General features: G+C 39.4%; 1 protein-coding gene across 4 annotated transcripts in view; it reads right to left on the bottom strand.

Annotated features, from left to right (window-relative positions):
• The window catches only part of tnr (tenascin R (restrictin, janusin)), a 230,737-nt gene that overhangs the window by 171,480 nt on the left and 38,575 nt on the right, over nucleotides 1–20,682 (bottom strand). For all 4 annotated transcript variants that reach the window (XM_080460231.1, XM_080460230.1, XM_080460229.1 and 1 more), the window contains exon 2: nucleotides 18,874–18,933. The gene's annotated coding sequence lies outside the window, so the exon portion shown is untranslated. The remainder of the gene's footprint in view (nucleotides 1–18,873; nucleotides 18,934–20,682) is intronic.

Raw genomic sequence — 20,682 nt, forward strand, 5'->3', positions numbered from 1 at the left:
CTGGTTTCACTCTGGCCATCGTCGCCCTAAAGCTCTGCTTGGAACTGCTCCTCCACGTAAATCACCCTCGGCGCCCTCCGAAGCATTTCAGATGCTGCATTTTAAAGTCTAAAGTTTTTAATCATCCAAAGAGTAATTAAATGTGTTTGAATCTGGTTAAATGACAATCCTCTTACTATCACTATTTCTCGGTGCACACAATGAATATCAGGGACACATTTAGCCCACGAGCGACCAGTTTTCCAAAATCTGGTCTCAATAACTATAGAGAACAGACAGACACACAGGCGGGACTAATTCTAATTTTGAAATCCAGGTCCAGCAACGAATGAATTCAAATGAACACTGAAAATAAATAAGATCATTTATGGAAGAGCATTTCAAGGTGTTTAACTGTTTCAACAGCCAAGGTTACATTGTGGTGATCCCACACTGATGATAAAAATGCTTTTTTAAAATTTAAAACTGAGGCTTCACAACCATAAAAACGTTGAAAAATGAAAGCGACCCTGCAATTTTTTTACATTCTGATCGAAATGTAACACGGAAGTGAAGCAGGTAGACTACAAATTAATTTCAGTGTTTTACAGTTTCATTGAAAGGTAATGTATTAGAAATTAGCCAGACAGCTGTTTGGAGATGTGGCTTTTCCCATTTATGAAACTTCAACTTATCACTGAGCAATCTGCCCTTTTTCAGACAAACACGCTTCAACGTAAATTAATTTTAGACTCCCGAATGCTTAATAAATGACTCCTTTGACATTGTTAAACTACCGCCATTGATCAAAACTGTAGATTCATTGATTGAGAGGATGATTAATAGGCATGTGGTTTAATCATGCAGACTCATTCCAAACCTTTCAAGTGAAGACATGAGCTATAAATGCAATAAATACTGGCCCGTATCTACAAACTTTTATTTACTCATTTATGATCGCTAATGTGCTTCTGTGCCCATTCATTTCTACACAAATGCTAAAAAAAAAAAGAGGTTATTGAAGCTGTGACCTAAAAGGGAACATTACTTGTTTCCGAGTTTTTGCGATAAATCATTTTATCACGAAGAAGTGGCAACATGCCATTTTAATCAAGGCCTGGATGTTTCATTTCGGTGCCATGTGCTTCATATCCGGTACACTGTCAAGGCCAAAGATTAGATGACCAAATCATGAAGCTGTTACACTGTGCCAGCGTTGAGGGGTTCATCTCAGACGACATGCCCAGGAATAGATTTCACAGCCAGAATTAATATAATAATCATAAAGCAGGAGACGACCATGCAGATGTTCTTCAAGTCAATGTCAAAGTGTATCATTTCAGTTGTATTTATTGTGTTGTACCACACTATTACCGGCCCTTGCTTACGCCAGTCTAATGACCGACTGTGTGTGTGTGACTGCACATGGACGGACGTCTTGTCCAGTTCTAAAGTCACATGTTTTATTAATATCTCATCATGCTATGATTCGGTTAGGGTGTGATGACTGAGGTTCTTGTTCCGATTTCTGTTTTGTGACATTTTTTAAAGCAACAAGAAATTCCTGCGGCTGCAATTTGTGTAGACCGGGTCAGGATTGGTACTGTTATGACACCATAGTTTTGTGTAAATGAGGCACAGTTCAGCAGTGGTCAGCACTGCCACTTCACATCAGGGTTTGCATGTTCTGCCTGTTTTGTATCCTGTCGACTCTCCTGTTCAATAACCTACCCTGTGATTGTAACTTGGACAGAGCAGCTGCAGAAGCTCTATGGATGTATGCATGCATTGTATTTGAATATTTCTTGCCACGCCTCTTACTAAAGTTTTCTAAGAAAGGTTATTTGTCTATTTTGCTGCTGGTTATGAGCAATGGTATAATGCCAATACCCTATGTCTCAATGTCCAATCATTGTCACTCCTGAACCCACACAGACCCAAAAAACAGTGAGGCTTCTCCTGGTTGAGTTGATGGTTTATTAGATCAGAAGCAAATGATGAAAGTACCAAGTTTTCCAAAAGAACGTTGAATCATTTTCCTAATTGTCTATTGTTTATTTTCTATGGTCTGTTGAGAACTGTTTGCTCTCCCACTACCTGTGCCCTCCTCTTCCTGTGACCTATGACCTCTACGATGCAACCAGTGCCCAACTACTGCTACCAACTGTCCAAAACATGCAAGAGCAAAAATATTTAAATAGTGTAAATAACCTGCAAGCAATAGGTATACATGGCTCCTCCAAATGGGATGCAAACTACTGAAAACTAGCACTTTATAACAGTTACTGCTTACTTTAACGAAAAACATTAGACTTGCTTCGCTAAAAACTGACATTATAAAATGTTTAGTTCCTTGGAGAGTGAATATGCGTTTATTTTTATTTCCATCTCAATGAAAACATGTCTTGATAATGCATACATGACTGTATTGTGGCGGTGTGACACATTCTGTCAGCTATATTAAAGTTAGTCGGAGGAAGATGTTCTGAATGTTAATGCAACTTGAAACAAATCTATTTACGGACCTCTGACAATGAGAGGAAGCATCAACAAAACAGCTGAGATAAACTGGCAACTTGCAAACAGCAGCAGACCATTTTTATGAATTCCAGCCACCATTTCATGAAGCAGCTAATGTGCAATTACATACAGTGAGACATCTCTCACGTTGCTGCCAGGCAGACGGAGGTCCAGCAGAACCATCAACTGGAAAAGGAGAGACTGGAACACTTTTGCTTATTCGTTTCAAAAAACCATGGACATTTGTGTGCAGCAAAAAAGACATTATATTATAAATATGTCTCTGCTGATCCAAATTTTCCAAATGATGGCGTAATGATGATGTACAGTTTGTTGGAGAAGTGCTCTAAAGTTCTAAACAGTTAACCCTCTAAACACTCGGGGATCTGCCAATCTTACTGTTGCCAAGCTTCCTTATAAGCAACTATTTATTATGACCACAGTCTGCATGTGAAGACTACGTGTTCCCGAAATGTGGAGACCGATGCAAAACAAAGGTTGTATGTTTTCATATAAATCAGGGCCTGACTTATTTCAAGATTAACGAGACGCTCCTACTTCAGTAAACTGGAGATTATTAAGACAGTAACGGCTGCTTCCAACTGGGGACAACAGATTAGCATAATGCTACGAGACAGCAGTTCTGCAACATCCAAGTCCACCAAAAGAATTAAAACTGTGTCACTAATTGGAAAATGGTAACTGATTACCAATACTGCTGCCAAACATAGTTATGTAATGCATTACTTTCAAAAGCTCGACAGTTGTAAAGCATAAGACACATTCATATATTCTGTACCAGTAACAAAACTGGGCCCCAGATTTATAATTTCATTTATCCATCAATGATTCATGCTGCATTATTTTAAAAGCGACCATTAGGTCACCTGCATATCTGAGACTCAGCCCTTCCACCAAAAGCAACAGGAGGAAACTGCAGAGCAACATGGACGTTGGCGACACGTAGATCCTCTGAAAGCAACACAAGATCAATGAGAGTGCTTTTTTTGGGGGGGGGACAGCTAGGTTGTCCTCCAGCCAGAGGAAGAAATGATCTATGTAGATCTCATTAGCCCCCTATGATGACAGACGTACGGCCAAATGATTAATGGCCAGCTGGAGAAACAGGAGAATTATTGACGTGACCTTTAGGGATGCCTCTGTTCAGGATGAGCGGACTGACATGCCTTCCACTAAAATGATCCAATTTGACATTTCCATCCTTTTCCTCTTCAGCTCTCCTCTCGCTCTACTGTGCTCTGCCTTTAAAACAGTCAAGGAGACCCACAATGCAAAAAAGTCTGGCCTCCTCACTCGTTATATTTCAGAACATAAAGAACATGCGAAGGAAATTGAAAGAGTTGTAAGGGTTTATGTAGGAGCTGGTATTATTCTGACTGCATTACAGAATTATGTCTGTATTCATTTGTGCCTATAATGTCCATGAAAGTGTTTTAATGAAATCCCGCTTGAATAGCCATCTGCCAATTGGATTTTATGGGCACAGTCTTTGTGTGGGAGGGGGAACAAAAAGTGAAAGTCAATAACAGTGGACTGTGTCATCTAAGATGATGAGGTTTTAATGACGGGGAGCCATCCAGTCACCTTTCCACAACCCCCAGAGATAAAAGACCACTGACGGTGTGCAAGGACGATGAAGGAATTAATTTGACATTTTCTGTGTGTGTGCATGTGTGAGTGTGGTGGATGCAGCGAAGTGTGGTCCGGTGATGTAGATAAGAAGTTTAGAAAAAAAAGAAAAACGTGTGTGTGTGTGTGTGGGGGAGGGGGGGGATGTAGAGTTAAAGTCAGCACACAGGGGGACAATCTATGAACTACCTTTTTTTGTATAGTTCCCATTATTTACCAGAATAAATGGTACAAAAGAAGCATAGAGGAGCCAGGGGAGGGCTATTGAAAAGGACAAAAAGGAAGGGTGGGTATGTGGAAAATTGAGGAGAAAAAAAAGAGAGAAATGGGAAAAAAAAAAAAAAAGCAGAGTGAATGGAAAATTGTTTTGTAGGTGGAAGGGGCCAAAAGTCCTGAAAACGATGACTGAATGGCAAAGAGCATGAATGGAGGAGTCTCGGTTGGCAGTGTTCACTGATCGCTCCTGTTTCAAGTCTCAACATTTAATTGGGTTGACTGGACAGAGGATATTTGCATTTTGCCTCGGGCCCATGCTTACCGCCCAACACCCCCCACTCCACCCCACCCCACCCTACCGATTCTGTGGGCCAGTAATCGAGCCAGTCATCGATCCAATGGGCAGTCGGTCTGATTCATCTCACTCAATCTGAAACTCTTGACATGCCAGCCTCAATTGAAGGGACACAAGAGCATCACTATCATTGATTTGTTGTTCTCAGTAACATATTCATGAAGGTTTTTCCTCTTTTTTTTTAACTGATGCTATGAGTAAAACACAAAAAATGCAAATGAAGTAGCTTATCAATATCATTAAAATCCTTCCTTCTTGTGTATATCTGTGAAGCCACGCCCACAAGTCGCTGAGTATATAGTTGGTGCAAAGACACAGAGTACAGCTTGTTTGGTGCTTTGTTCTTCTCTTTTCATTAAAAGAATCTTCAATCAGTTTCTATGTTTCAGTATCATGAATATACTGAAGACTGTACTATTTACCCTTTACCCCATTTCAAAGATTAGCTCACATGGAAAATGCTGCTAATTGCCCCACATATAAATGGATAATGCTCGTTTTCTTTCTTCAACTCCCAGAAAGCCACAATACGTTTTTCTCTCGGGTTTGTGGGGTCACTATGTTGTGGAACGTTAGTAGAACCTTCAAATCCACAACAAGCAAATTAATGGAAAATTCAGCAAGTTGGAAAAACTAATTTTCCTTAATCAGGTTCTTAACTTTTATTGTGTGGTAACTGTGAAGCACTTTGTGCTATAAAATGAAAATAAAATTGACCAGTCTCTCCCAGTGTTTAATTTGCTTCTCTTGCTGGATAAAAAAAGACATTGTTTTGTGTTTAAAGTAAGAGAATCAACTCAACACATCCATCTTCAATTGCACTTATTTATACTCTGCACAGAAAGACTGACTGACTTACAGATTATCCCATAATGCTTGTGGTTGGACTGGGAAAAAAAACTAGACGACCCAGAGAGGAAACGGTTCACCATGACACAAGAGTCTTTCAGGCATTTTGATACTTGCAGCAAATTTATTATTACCAGTGGACTCATTTCCAAATTTCCCATACCCTCGTCATCTACAGGCACAACTTGAGAAGGAAATCCATGCAGATTTATTAACTGCTAAGGTTGTTTGAAAATTTCTAAAAGTAAAATATTTGATCATTACAGCAACAGACTACAGTACGGCGTGTTCCTGGTCTTTGATGACAATCATCTAATGAGTTAATGTGCAATATAGCAAAAAGAAAGAAGAAAGAATGTGACTTCATCAACACCATTTCCTGAAAGAAATGTATGATGAATGTTTATGTAAATAACAATTTAAAACCTTGGAAAGACTAAACTACAAAACACACCTCACACTGTTCATAAACAGAAAATGTCAAGATGTGAAAATGAAAGAGAGCGAGAGTAACCAATTCACCAAGACGGTCTTTGACAGTGAGTCATAGTGAATGAAGACATATTAGAGTGTCTGACATAGCAAGTTTATTTCAGTACAAACAACAGCATTTGAGCCCTGTGGGTTCTCTTTGTAGACTCCACATTATGCATCTACATAATGACAAAGATCCATGCTGATGTTTAAAGTAGAAAAAAAAAGAAAAACACATTAATATTTAGCCATACCTGCTTGATACAACCCTCATGCAGAGCCTGTGATCGTGCAGCTCATTTAACAAGCCAGGACATGTCAAGGTTACAGTGGGAAAGGTCTGGAACAAGCAAAGGAGCAGCGTATCAAGAGTATAGATGAAAATTTTGCTCCACCTCTTGGCGCCAGCAGTTAGAAAATTAATAATACAGTGGGAAAAAAAGAACAGCATTAAATAATGAACAGTCCATTACCCTCAAGACGCAGGACCGATGTCCAGAATCTAAACCAGCTGCGGAGGGTAACTGAAGCGAAGCATCAACACTGCGGGCTTGTTAACGGTCAACTATGTGAGAAACGTGCACATTACACTTTCAATTCAGACTGAGAGCACTGACGACACAGGAAGTTTAGCGTGGACTATTACAAATGGAACGGGCCGAAATCACTCTTCTGCCAACCGAGAAACAATGAGCAAGCAATTTTATCGATCTGTTACTTAAAAGAATTGAACTGAGCGGCTGTTTTAGACCATTAACTGCAAATTGAGAATACATTACATTATTGTTATCAATTTTCCAAAGACCAACTTTTTAGATTAACTTCCTTCCTCGCAGGCAGACAGTGGTTTAATCTCATTTCAGTGCGGTCTGTAAAACAACCCGCAGAGACGACAAACTCATACAAAAGACAATCAATCACAGTGCGCATGTTTTTGTTTGCTTTGACCAATGTTCTAATGTTTTTGTCCGGTCCTGAGGCTGCAGGAGAGGAGGAAACTTCAAACGTGTCCGTGTTGATGCATCTCAGAGTGAGATTTGGTTTGCCTTAAAATGAGCAAACTGAGTGACTCGAAGTCAGATAACTTCCAGGGTTCAAACAACACACGTTTATGTTCTTATACTAAAATACTGTTTGGAGAAAAAAAAAAAAAAAATCAAACAACCAAATATAATCGTAACTCTTCTTGTGCGAACAATCTGCCAAATTTACAAAGTCTAATGTTAATGCTCATTTAGTTTTAACTCCAATTCAAATTCTGACTCGAGGTGGACAAAACAAACAGAAATATTTAGTAGTGACATTTTCACGGAAATATTTTTTCATGTCAGAAGGAATTAATACTTGAGTTCTTGCATTAATAACAGAACTCCAGATAATCATTGAATATTTCTATACTAATGCTGTGTGATAACTTAGCATGAATTCTTAAGTAAAACCTAATCAGTGTTTAGGAGAAAGAGTGAATTTTCCTCTGAATGAGTTGTTGATCTTCAGTGGGAAAATAAAAAAAAAACAGTCTGTGCAAATTCAAATTGTTGAGACAATTTCTGTGTTGGTTTGATCCAGAGAGACGACAATTCATTAACAAATCAGAGTTCAAACATCAAGTTTAGATGATTTATGACGGAGAATCAAGTCGAAATTAGGAAACAATCAAGCCAATGACGGTATAAATGTCTCTGGGTTTTCAATACGATGAGTCTTGACTCACACACACAGACAATCTTGCCAAGTCAGGTAAAGTCCGCATCCAGTAATGTAACGTAATGTTTGGAATCACAGAGCTCTACAACGATGCTATGAAGCGTTATAGTTCAGGGAACACATTGACCTAAAGTCCTGATGAGCATAAGCCTGCCAATCAACATCAATGTTAAAGAAACCCACACATCTCAGAGAGGATAATCCCAGGTGAAGGTGTAGATATTTAAGGGCTGCCTTTTTACATTGGGGGCAAGCACACTTCTCAGTGTGCACACACTCAATGTGTTACGCAGGTCTAATTACACAAGCACAAACTTTGATATGAACGTGCAAAATCCCATTCCAGATACACAAACAACACGGCGCACAGACAAATATCCATCCATGAACACAAGTCAAAACACAAACACCCACACACGGCTCCACACGCACACGAGTCACTTTGCAATGATCATAGCCCATTCGCATTAATGTAGAATCCAAATTGGCCATCACTGTACAAATTCAACAAAGCAAAGACACTGACAGTGTTAGAGGATTGAACAGGTATAACATCAGATGATATACGTACAAAGAATACAGATATATGACTCAGACTTTCAAGCTTTAGAGTTTATGCATAATGCCTGAAGCGCACATAAAATTAGCATATTGGTAGATATTCAACTTTTACATAAGTAACACTATATTAGCGCTAAGTGGTTTCAAACAAGCTTACTTGACCTGAATAGGACCTGACCCGAGTGTGTGAAACCCTGACCTGTTACAACAGGAGACTGGCTTGAAAAAGAAGAATTGACTGAGTGAGGACAGAGTTCAGATCCTTGTACATCAGCCACATTAACAAGCATTATACAAGTCGTTAATGTTAATGTCGACCATACAACGGCGCTCTAATGAGAAAATGAAGTCTAACTGAGCTCTGATTTGTATTGGTAACCAATGCTAAGACATCAAACTTAAAGGACATTTATCACAGTGCTTGTTAGAGTTACCGTGATTTATTAGAAAAGCTGTAAACTTTATTTCAAGTGTATTTTTATTAAGCCATTCTCGTGTCCAGGCTCCCGGCGGCCATCGTCTTTATTGACAAGCGATACGGGAGTGATATGTCTCACCCCTCACTATAACGGGAGGCCCGGGGCTTACTGGTGTGCTCTGCCACCTCCAACACACACCGTAATATTTCTGATGCTGTAAAATTGAGTGCAGGTCCCAGCTGGGTTGTATCAACATCTCCCTTCTTGCCATCCATCTTTTCTCTCCCTTTCATTCACTGTTAAATAGAGATGCCACTGAAAGCCGTGCTGCAAACAAAGCCTGGACGGCTTGTTTTCATCTGCTCAGACCTTAAGTTTTTACGTTGGTGCAGCCGGGCTTTCATTTTCAAAATGGCTCTGAGTGCAAGCTGTTACTGTAGATATGCAGTCGGGCCTTTGAAAAACAAGCGTGATAAATATAACCACGTTGGTTAGTGATGTGCACCCAGTAGTCTTTAATCAAAGCCTCTCTGTTTGCCAGTACGTCTTTGAGATACTTTGCACGGTCCTTTTATCCAACTACGCCCTGCCTCTGGAGGTTAAGGGCTGTGCGAGAAAAGATTCTGATCTTTTGCCAAAGATAGGTGCAGGTCCAGCAACCAGTAAATTCTTATAAGGTGAGATGTGCAATTGAAAAATAGCTCCTCCACAAAAACCGAATAAACCATTTAAAAAAAAAAAAAACATTAAAAACAACAACAAAAAAATCAGCAATGAGCTGAGAGCCTGCAAACGATCAAGCAGCGACATTAAAAGAGAAGTGCAGTACTAAATGTTTGCAGAATCCAGGATGTATCATCTATAAGACGCACCTCAGTATAAGTTACAAAAATGCACCATGAAGAGGAAAATAACTGGTGTATATTTTTCCATGCTGATCTATGAATATGTTCCTCAGCTTTTAGCCTCCAATTAGCTTTCCTTCTTTTTTTATGGTAACTGTTTCTTTGCTTTTCTCCATCACAAGTTTCTCAGTCTGAAGTCTCTTTGGATAGCTTTCTTTCTTTCTTTCTTTCTTTCTTTCTTTTATTTCTTGCTGCATATTTAGAATTTTAGTGTAAAGCAGCATTCTGTTGTTATACTCTGCCACCTTGTGGTCAAAAATGGTTAGTATAAGTAAGTTTTGATTAAAAAAATACAGTTTCTTCTTAATCTAAGTCGCATGACCACCCAAAGTACAGAAAACGTGTGGTTATTGATCCACAAAATACAGCACATGCTAACCAAGACTAAATATATATGAAAGTGCTGTGTTTAAAGGAACTGGTAATATCAATATATTAATTTTCTTCACCTGTTTTAAAAACAAATATCAAACAGGTTTGGATTGTGTGAGGAGGCTAGAGTTCTTAGAGGAAACCCATATATGCAGAGGAAGAGCATGCGTCCTCCACATAGAAATAAAAAGCTTTAAATATTTGTGCAGGCATTCATGTTTTTGTACAAATACATTCGTTCTGCATGTGTTACTACTTTTTACTAAAGAGTGACGGCCACAATTGACTTTATCATTGCTTTTCAATAAGTAAAAAGGGACTTGTTCGGCAAGTTGTTTTGTTTTAATAGAAATAAAAATACACTAATAGAAAAAATAGAAGGCACAGGCAGAGGCAGGCACACCTACCACATACAAAACAAACACAAGTAGTTATATGAATTATAGGACTAATGAACTGCTGACAGAATAAGTGAAGTGAAAGAAATGGCAGAAAATAAAATATACTGCTCAACCAAAACTATTGAAAGGGGCAAAAGAGATTGTATTAAAGGGGACATATCATGCTAAATCCACTTTGTTAGCCCTTAAATGCATATTGTTGTATATTTAGAGTGTTTAGAAGTACAGAAAGGTTCAAAGTAGTCTCTTCAGGTGCTCCGTTGATATCTTTATATTCTGTTTTGGTCATATTTTGCGATCCGTTTCGATTTTTCTATTCTCTATTACGTTTTTTGAACTATTACGTCACAGTATTCCCGGCGGAACTGCCAAATTAGGACATCGACATTTCGAGCAATCCGCCATTTTTGTTTCTCGCTGCGATTTTGTAGTCCAACCGAAGTTACGAGAGGATAAGTCGAAATGTTCGGTTGTTGGATGTAGTAACCCACAAGCTTTGTTACACCGTCTCCCAGCATCAGAACCTTTTCGAAGTGCCTGGTTGAGTTTTATTTTTCACAGAAATGTACCCACATCTGTGGGTAAGGTAATTTTTGTGTGCGCGAAGCACTTTAAGGACGACTGCTTCAGCAACCTCCGCCAGTATAAAGAAGGATTTGCCGAAAGACTTGGTCTGATTGAGCGGTCAGTTCCTTCTATCTATGGAGACGACGAACAGAGCACTTCGGTAAGCTGTATATAACGCTACAAAGTGTGATGATAAGACGTCCCTGTCATTGTTTTGTTAGCATTAGCAGTTGCACCGTCTTCATATGTTAGCGCTGTGTGCTCGTTTTAGATTATAATGTAACTTCTGTGTTAAATAGTCGTTGTAATACAGGCAGTATTGTAGTAGTGGGCATGGATGGAGAAGTTAGTGTAAATATAGTAACACACCATTGCGTTACATCCATATGAAGACGTTGTTCTGCAGATGCATCATCGTCATTTTCATCTCGCTCCGCCGGGTCCGACTCTGGCTCCAACATGTATGGCTGGATGGACAAATCTTCCCTTGTTGACATTTTGTAAATAATGTGTGAATATAAAGTTTCTGCGCCGCTAGATAATTGTATCTGTTCTATCAAACTACAAAGATGGCCGAACAGGGTGGAGTTGAACCGAGTGTCACCTCTGCAACCTGGAGAGGAGGAGGGGTATGAAGTGTCTCATTTGCATTTGAAGAGACCGCCCCAAAACGAGTTGCTCTCAGAAGCGCATCAGAAAAGGGGTAGAAAAGGGGCCTGTGGAGCTCTAATAATGAGGAATTCAGACCCAAGCATTTCAGTTCCGCGTTGTATAGACCACAACTGTATGATTTATATGTAAAAAGGAAGGATTTAAAAGCATGATACATCTCCTTTAAGGTAAATATAGAATTCTTAAATAATATGAAATTCAATCAAAACAAGATAGTGTAATTAAGCAATCAATTATAAGATTGTAAATTAGAAAAGCATTACCGTAAAACAACAGACAGAGGGTGTGTGTCAAATATTACAATATCCATATTCTGAGGTTGTCTTAGATCTGCTGGGGGATTATTTTTTGCGAAAAGCTCCATTTAGAAATTGTTTTTCTACCTTTCTAGTAAAAACTACAAGTCAGATCAAAAGAGATTTGAGGGGATAATGATTCTAATAATAATCTTAAAAGTCAATGTGAAGGTAACCAGTAACTAAAGGAAACACATGTAGCTACTCAAGTAACACATGAATGCATTTCCAGGAAAATTATGGCATTTTGAAAACACGTAAAATTCTCTTCAAACCTCAGGACAACATTGACGTTTTCAAGTCAAATAACTCTGAGGCAAATCTATGGATGAAGTTCAAATATATAATAGGTGTTATTGAATACAATTTTTGTCGGAAGGCTTAATATTTACTCAAATATTAGCAGTTATTTCACAGAAACTATTAACATTATCATCAGACAGCATTGGAGGAAAAGTTTATGGATTTCTACAGAGAAGCTGCCAGTTTGACCACATTTTGCCCCGAAGGGTTATGTTGGAGAATCGTGTACACTAATTAAGAACATTAAATTTCATTTGTATAGATAGCTGTGACCTTACCTCCCCTTTCCGGTGTTGAATTTAGTGTAGTATACGAGTAGAATAACAAAAATACCATGTGGATCTCCCAGAGGACTTATAAATGAGGTCTGTTCCTCTAGGACCATTGTTAATCTAGACCAAGGTCACTCCCGTGGCCTGAGAGGGACTCTAGGTTTTTACTGAGAGTGTGTGTGTGTGTGTGTGTGTGTGTGTGTGTGTGTGTGTGGCTTTTCATTACTTCTATACACTCAAGTCCTGTTGGGCTCGCAGCACACATATAAACATGTTCATCTGCACTTCCACACATGTTCAAACACCTGCACACACACACACACACACACACACACACACACACACACACACACACACACACACACACACACAGCCATAGACGGACGCAGGGACACCAGAATAGTGCAAGGTCAGTGTCACCGAGCCGTGACAGAGATCCAGTGGTGTAAATAATAAGAGGTCTGACCTTTCACAGGACCAAGATGAGCCATTAATCAGCTCCATCCACTCAATGCTCAATGTCTTTATCTGCTGTTCGTCACAGGGTCGAGTATGAGCCAACACTGGACATTAATATACAAGTTGATCCTGGTATCATATGGTATTTTGGTATATTGACACAATCAACTGCCAAAACATATATCTAAAGGTGAAACATATCTGCACTAAATTGAAACACAAGTATGGTGAAACTATGAGCTGCAACATATTTTCCAACTCCCTGCATTTGTTCTCTTCAAATGCATTAAGAGGACTGATAGGAGATGGTCACATATTCCAGTGTCATTGAAAACATCTTCCCATTGCATCAGATGATGTAACAGCACCGAGAAAAGCTCTCATGTGCTTGTGGCAAAAAGCCACTAAAATACATTAGTCATAGTGCTGGAACACAAGTCTTTTGTGGAGAGACACTTTTAAACCGGAAGCACGAAAAATAGTCTAATTTACCTGAATTTAATGGCAACAGCTGGATTTGTCCGAATCCAAAATTGTGGCAAATTATATTATATATATATTTAAATGTGAACTTAAGCAGGTTAGAATGAGTTTTGTGTTTCCTGGATATATTGTTGGCTGGTTTATTGCTGTGACGTAAAAGTCCACAGTTTCACTTTCTCATTGTGAACAAGAGGGCCGCTGTTACTGTGAAGCTGTTAGCAGTAACAGTGTTGCCGAGGTTAAAGCAACATTGTTAACAAAGGCCAAGCTCATTTACCTTGTTTCATTCTGCACTTCTGTCTGTAGGTAACTCTTTAAATGTTACAAGTTAACATTTAAATGTTGAATGTTAAATGCTCGTGGTAGCTGTTCTTGACTATCACAGCCACATGACTTTTCTTTTTCCTCACAAATCCTCCTTAATCACAGTTAACTCATTTTATTTGAGTTTTATTCCATTATATCTTTGATTTTATGTTGTGTTATTAACCTGTCTGCTTTTCTTGACTCTTCTTTTGTTTTTACATGTGACGTATGTGATTTAAATCTGGGGTTTTTTTGGATGATTTTAGGTAAAAAGGAGAAAGGTGAAACAAAGGAGGAAGAAAGAAGTGTTTGAATTGTGTATTTTAAGGTTGAGCCATGGAGGTGTATTCAATGATATGACATAGGAAACATTCTTCCGGCATGAATAAAAACTACAAACGATTCTTTTCTTTTTTTTCTGTATGAAAACACATTCCTGAGAGCACTTCAAAACAATTTTCTTAGGTTGAGCAGCCTTTAAGGCCCTGTTTACACGACAACGAATATGAGTGTATCTGCAAAACTTTCTTCATTTTTGGGGGGTCCCAGTGTGCGGATGCACTGTATCCGCAAAGTTTTTAATCCGGCTCCCAAGGTGGAAAGATTCTTTCACGGCCGCTATTCCCTCTTGCAGAGACTGCCAGAGGCCACGGAGCCTGTTACTACACATGGACATCTCTCCCCCTCCCTCCTGCTCATTCAGTTGTAAACAAACATGGCGGCCGAGTAGTGGTACGACTCGCAGTCCATATTCTAGTTTTATCATCCAGATCAGTAGTTTAATAGTTGAGACTCACCGCTGATAGCATCCGATGTGTCATCAGTCCATGCGGATGTCGGGTACTCTCCATTTCCTTCAAGTTTATAGTGTATTGTTTTCTGTACACACATTTGTGTAGTTTCATTACAAAATCAAGCAACAGCGCCCTCCCGTGGCCCGGCATACTAACTACATCGTTCGTACATCTCTGTGTCCGCTGCTGCAGTGTAAACACACTCCTCTTTTTTTAACGGATTAGGTGTTGTCACGTGAAACGTCGTGTAAACGCGACCTAAGTCGTCTCACTGAGATTTTTCAGATTAAGTCTCATTCAGGAACAACAATACTGGTAATGTGACACACTTTGGCTAGTTTACGCATAAAGGGCATCAATCTACGATCTCCCATTTTATCTACCGCCGCTGATGACTCACGATAATGACAATTTGGGGATTTGTGTAATGGCACTGCTGAGACGAGCAATCTGCAGCCTGATCCCGCAGTCTGTCATTACACACGGGGCCACCGCGACTCACATCAGCTGGATCTTTAATGTGAAAAACCCTAGGTGTTGTTCTGATTTGAAACAAAACATGTCCTTGATGAGTTATGCCCCGCAGAGCCACGCTTTGAATTTATGGGTCACATCCAGCTGGCCGCAAAACTGAAAAATGGTAAATCAGCATATAAATGACTGTATTATTGAGAGTGCTAAGAAAAACATCAACCCACAAGTCCATTATATTAATTGGAATCGCCCTTACGATAGCGGGCAACGGCTGCAGTCACACGAGGGTCGAGTGGTGATAAATGAAAGGCCGGAGTAGGAATACAGCCTCGACCAATGATATTGCAGAACATGTGAACAACTGCTCCCTTTTGTTTGTACTGACCTTGTAATTAATCAGTGGGGAGGCGGAGATGCTGGAAAATGTATAGGAATGGGGGAGGAGGTGGATGGGGAGTGTAAAGTAGATGAGAGGGATTAAAGCCCTCAAAGGAAACAGCACACTGGAGAAATCCTAAGTAAACACTAACCAAGTCCACAGTGCTTCTGAAATGATGTTGATAAAGAGATGATATGTATCTGGGATCAGGGATTTATCATTTCAAACTGGAGAACACTATGTGACAAGGGAATTTAGCATCTGTTTGTTCGCATAGATCAGTAGCTGTGTGCTTCACACAGAGGTGGGATTTTCCGAGAGCCTGATGAACAACTGGAGAAATGCTTCAGCTTGAAAAAAAAAAAAAAAAGAAAAAGAAAAACTGTTGATATATATTTTTCAGGGATAAAAACACATGTTCCTTCATTTTGCTTTGGATCTTGCACAAATATTTGAATAAACAACAAGTAAACGACCCAGATTCTGAAGGAAGCGATTGTAGCAGAAATAAACCAGGAGCAACATAACAGCAAGAAAAATCATCTTTTTTTCCCCCATTTGAATTCAAAATGTCTTTAGTGAAACAAAACATCTGTACCTGTCAAGCAGTACAATTTGGACAAACTCAGTAAAACTACAACATTGCCTGCAAATTCAAAATCTTTTTACAGAAGTTGACCCCTTAAAAATGCGACGCAACAAATAGAGTAGAAGAAGAAAAAAACCTTCCTCATTCCAACTAAATTTGGGACTGACACTAGTGTCTTGTTATCAGTATGCTTTGTGCAAGAACAATTTAAAAGAAAAAGTTCAATCTAACCTGTATGTTTGAACCTTTAAGAAACCGTGATGCAACATAAGAATGAAATAGCTCACTGATTGAATCATGCACAAATTCAAATTCAACACCAGTAATCAATACTGAGCATCATCTTTGCAAGGTCAGAAATTAGGGTCGACATGCTTTCTCTTACCGTAACAGAAACTTATTAATTTTGCAATTAAGGTTATTTCCCCCTTTGGTTTTAACAATTAAAATGTAACCACTAAATTTTGTTTGTCTATAATGTGACGAGTTTAAATAAATCACTTACTAAATCAATGAGAAAACTGAAAACAAATGAATGTAATTGCGCATTGTTTGAGAGTCAGACTAACACAGAATTAACAAATCCTCCACTTCCTAACCGTAAACTGAAACTCTGGAAGCCTGCGGTTGATCAAGTGTCAGAGCTCACCGAGACAAACCGATCAGCTGAACTTTTGCAGCCAAAGACAAGCCAACCTAAGTTCAATGTATCTGCAGAACTGACAAAATAACACAGAAAAACAAAAGACGGAGGCAAACAAGCGAACCTTGTGAAGGTGAGCAAACCTGATGAGGCGTCTCTTCATTGCACATTTGGTTCATATCCTCAACTGATGTATTCACTCTGACACAGATAGAGATTTTCATTAAAACCGTCTGACTCAACGTTACAAGGAATATACTGGCATGGCTGATGTTTGCACACATCCAGTTCAACATAGGAAGGTTTAAGTTGTTTTTGTCATTGTGGCGGACTGACAGTTTCTTCAAAAGTTGTTGTTTTCAAGTGATACGGAGACATTGCTTCGACCAACATTCTTTTTCTGCAGACTTACAAAAAAAACCTACAATTTGGATGCTCTTTACCGTCTTTGAGTTGTGGAATCTACCCGCAGACGCACAGGAAAAACATCCAAGGCCAGAGTTGAAAGTGAACCATAACGACCAGACCGTGCTTCTGTAGGAGCAAATCTCTTTACAGGTTTTGTCCTTATAAGGGTTTTTGCAGCATTGGTGAGAAAACTATATGCCTGTCTTTATATTCTTAAGAACATTTCTTTCAGGGCACTTTCACAAGTTGATATTCATCAGCTCTATAAATACATAGTGCCGTCCTCCTCAGTCTGCTCACTATCTAACCAAAGGGTAAATAACTATTATGAGATAGTGACCACTGCAGCTAAAACTTACGATGACCCAAGAAAAGCCGGCTCGTAATATCAGACTGTCAATACGTCATGTTTATGTGACTCCAAAGCATATAATAAGACTTTATAGATATCTCTGCACACGATGGGCCAAGGTCATTTGTTTATTATGTTGTTTATCTACTATGACGACGGGCGGCCAACTCAGACCAGCTCATTTAAAAAAATTGACAAGTACAAGCACCTTTTTGTTGATCAACACAAGACCACCTCATCGGCACATATTAACCTATTAAGATCTAAAGGAACAGGTAAACAATTCTCAGACCTGTGGCTTTAATATTAGCGCCCTCATATTGTTGCTCCCACATTCACTCAGTCCTGCACTGTGCTGGATTGTAGCCATTCAAACTTGTTTTTGATGAAACTGTGCTTGTGCTGTGATTTATTTATTAAAGATGCTTGTATTTGTGTCCCTCAGATGAATCAGATGCTGCCCAGACTGAGTTTATTATGCCCTCTAAGGCTTTCCACGGTGGAGTACCAACTATTTTGGGCATGACTGTTAAATATTGTGGCCTAAAATAAGTAATTAAAAAAAAAAAATTGAATTAATGATGCATGCATCACAAACCCTCAGGGTTGTTTATTGTGAACCTCTTGTTTCCAAACTCATTAACTAAAAAGGTTAAGAATTATAACAGAGCAGCTAATCATCTGCATATGGAAACAGTTTTATTTACTTTTGCAATTATACAAATTAATGGAATGTATTTTTGTGACATCCACCTTTGGCGGAAAAATGGACAAGAAGAGATTTAAAAATACAAACTTAGGGCCTGGGCTTTTATTTATGCTTACTAGTTTTATAGCCGCTCTTAACCGACTGCTCCCATTATTCAAGAGGGCACTGAACAGAGAGATACAGGTTTATTTAGCAAACACGGGAGATTTATTTCAGCTCTATGAAAAGCTGAAATATGGCACAAGTTTTATAGCAGTCTAATAATTCAGCCATGGGAAGAAAAAAAAAAGCATTCATACGCAATCTGATGCATTACAGGAATTTGTAATCAGTGCAGCAACGCTGTCCACTGATAAATATGTAGCTCTCTGGGAGCCATATAAAATGTATTTCAACAGAGATTTGATGAACGGTAATGCTCACAGCTCAGTAACTGCGTTAGGCAGTTAAGCAAAATGTCATCCACTGATTAACGTCAGTGCGTTGGATAAAGGAAGTTCTCACATCTGAGAGGCATTTTCCCCCACAACTGTCACTGCGAGGCATATTCAGTTCATTTTGCCGTACCTGTTGGATATTTTTCCTCTCACCACCAGTCATCCCAATGCTGATATAGCCATCAGGTGTTAAGTCCTGATGCAATGTAAACCCAATAATCTAAAACATGTCGACGCTCTAGATTAAAAAGTAGTACAATTAACCCTGCCCCCCCCAAAAAAAATAATAATACAGATGTAAAAAAGCAGAGTTGCTACTTACTGAGACGAGGAAGAAGGACTGCACTGATCATACTCAGAGGGAATCAGGTGAAGGCTGGTCCTAAAGGGAGAAATTGGAGATGTTACAACCGATCCATGTTAGAGCTGTCATCAGTCTATAGTAGCTCATAAAATCTGCATTTTTAAAAACAGAAATAAAGTGTGGGAAGTAGAAAGTAAATTCAAGGGCATTTATGCTGGGCTGGATCTCTTTTTTGCTCAGTTTCCAGCATCTATCAGCTGGTGGACCTGCTGAGATTTTATGATGGCCAGGTTGCTTTGACAGCAGTGTTCAGCTCATCTATATAGTAGTCCTGGCGTCTCTCATCTTCTTGACAACACGCCACAGATTCTCTACAGCGGGGGGGTTTCAGAGTGCTGGAGATGAGCCCCCCCCAGAGAACATGAAACACTTTGCCCGCCTGACATCCCCCACCTCCCATCCCCCTAATTAATATATTATGATTCTCCTGAATGAAATCATTTAAAGCCTTGAAGACTCCTTCTCATCATGAATACAATTACAGAGATGGTGTTGTCCAGCAGTGGCGCGGAGTTTCATCTTTAAGCAGTACATCTTTAAAAGCAAGGGGATGGAAGAGGTCAATACGGGGAGCCACTTGCCTTCAAATACAGAAAGAAATGTGATATGAATGAAGCTTCAGTGACATTTTGAGTGCAAAAGTCTGAACTAGTATTTTTAATGACTATTGCTTTCTTTTGAAATTCATCTATCAAACGGCACTCCTCACTTCAACCAAAAAAAGAAACTGGAGGTGGATCATCAGACTATCAGACTAAGTAATCATGACTCTTCCTGTAGATACTTGGTGCCACAAGCAGAATCTGAACCTGAAGTAACCAGATCAGAAAACCAATGATTGAAGTTATTATTCCTCCCCACAGACGCCGTACCGATTGAGAACCACTGCGATACACAGGGTTTAGGTCATGATAGTTACCCTGCCAAACAAGCTCAGTGAAACCACTGCAAGAAAAGCAGCTCTGAGTTTTGGCACTGTGGAGACATGGAAACTCCAGCTGGAAAAGGAAATCAGCATCTCTCTGCGGCGTGTCTTCAAACAGAAGCAGGATCCGTGCACTGAGGTTGAATGCGATTAAACACACCTACACCCTCACCTACCACTTTATCAGGTACTCATTGCTATTACTGATATTCATTTTGCCCTTCAGGCTTTAACCTTTAAACAGTACTCATTAATGTCAATAGGAAAACCAAAATCTGAATGTGACAGCAGGAATCAGAACCCATCAGACCAACAACAAGTTTCCAAGCTTCTATTTTCCAATTTTGGCGAGCCTGTGTGAACTTTTCTATTCTTAGCCAACTGGTGTTGCAACCATTGTGGCCTTCTTCTGCTGTAGACCATCATTTCCGCCGGTCAGTGTGTTACTCTTATTTTATGTTATTTTTCTATCACCTTCCACCAGTCTGCTCATTCTCCTGTGACGCCAACAAGGCATTTTGTCCCAGAGAGCTGCTGCTCACTGAATATTTTCTCTTTTTCTGACCATTCTCTGAAAAACCCTAAACATGGCTGTGCATGAAAGCCTCAAAAGATTAGCAGCTTTTGAAATACTTAGATCGGCCTTTGTGTTGCCACTTTCAAATTAACTGAAAACACCTTTCTTAGAATAGAATGGTTTATTGTTATTGTACAAGCACAATGAAATGTAAGATTTACTTCTCTATTTCGTGCTTGAGTTGAACTTCACCTTGACCACGCCTTCATGCCGACATACTGTAAATGGTAATGAAGTAGCAGGAGAGTGGTGATGTGAAGCTCAA

The sequence above is a fragment of the Lipophrys pholis genome (assembly GCF_963383615.2).
Source record: "Lipophrys pholis genome assembly, chromosome: 1".
In the NCBI taxonomy this organism is placed as follows: domain Eukaryota; kingdom Metazoa; phylum Chordata; class Actinopteri; order Blenniiformes; family Blenniidae; genus Lipophrys; species Lipophrys pholis.